Raw genomic sequence first — 1456 nt, forward strand, 5'->3', positions numbered from 1 at the left:
GATTTGTTCTTGGCGTGCAAATAACTGAATCACCTCCGAAGCCAGCTTTTCAACCAACATCTCAACAGTGACTGTTAGAATGGCCTCTCCAGTGATAGATATTTTTACCTTCTTTTAAAAAAAAATTGAAGGAAACAAAAGGACTTGATCAAGAGGATGAAGTAACGAAATTACGCAGAACAAAGAAAAGGAACAGGTTTTTTTTTCCCCTTTTATTTAATCAGGAAAAAATTGATTATGAAAATGAAGATGAGAAAATGTACTGGAAAAAGATAAGGGACTGTGGAAGATGAAGTAGAGAAAATCTGCGGAGATATTGAACAGCTGCAAGCTAGGAACAAGTTCAGTTGGAATATTTGTGGAAAGCTCAATTGGCAATTAACCTTGCTAATATTTCCTCTCTTTTCTTTCTAATTCACATAGAAAGAAAATCTGCGTTTATGTTTTCAGAGTCAATTTGAAATTTTAATATAGTGGAGGTTTTAACATCTCTCTAAAATGCTTCCATCAACCCACTTTTAAATTTTATTTCTTATAATACCTCAGGTTAATTTATAAAATACTGATTATATATTAAAATCAACCATCTTATCATAAAATTTTACTCAAAAATTAATATTTCTTTCAAATTTTTATTTATAAAAAGCATAAAAATCTTAAAATCTGAAATTATAAAATTTTTATCTCCATAATCCTAAATTTTTATAATTTTCTCAACACTGATTATTTTTTTAATTAAAATTTAAAAATAAATATAAACTATGAAAGAGGATGGATGTAAAAAAAATTTTAAAAGAAGGTTTCATTTCCATTTTAAATAAGAAATGAATTAATTAGTTTTAGTTATTTAAGTAATCTCATCTGAAAGGGTTTTACAAAGAATTTTGATTTTTAAGGGGTGCCAGAAAGCCTACTCATTTTATTATTTTAATTTTGGGTCTTATTAGAGCCCATAAGAGTAAGACAATCCAACTAATGGCCCACCTGCTACTCATTTTGCATAAATGATCTCTTATGCGTTGATTGAAATCTAACGGATGAAATTGGCTGATTGTAGTTACAATAAATGTAAATTACAGAGGGGAGTGGATGTAAGCCATTTCGAGATGCATTTTTATTTTGTTTTCATTGAAATCGGAATATTTATTTTTCAGCATGGAATATTCCGTCGCAGAAATAGTTTCCGGTTCTTTTTTAAAATATGTGAGAGAGAGCAGGTGAAAGGAAATTAGGTCATCCAATCCATCAACTTGCTGCAAATAAATTGGATCCGGCTACGGTACCACAGTGGTACCGTGCCACTTCTTTTGTTTTTTATGATTGTGTTATTGTAAATTTTCATATAATCCCTTTCACTAATTTTTATTTAAACTTTGCTTCACAAATATTAAGTTAATTTCTCCCAAACCCGTGAATCCTTCAACGTCCGATCAACGGCAAATCAATTCTTTTTTTT

Source organism: Citrus clementina, unplaced genomic scaffold (genome assembly GCF_000493195.1).
Source record: "Citrus clementina cultivar Clemenules unplaced genomic scaffold, Citrus_clementina_v1.0 scaffold_3, whole genome shotgun sequence".
In the NCBI taxonomy this organism is placed as follows: domain Eukaryota; kingdom Viridiplantae; phylum Streptophyta; class Magnoliopsida; order Sapindales; family Rutaceae; genus Citrus; species Citrus x clementina.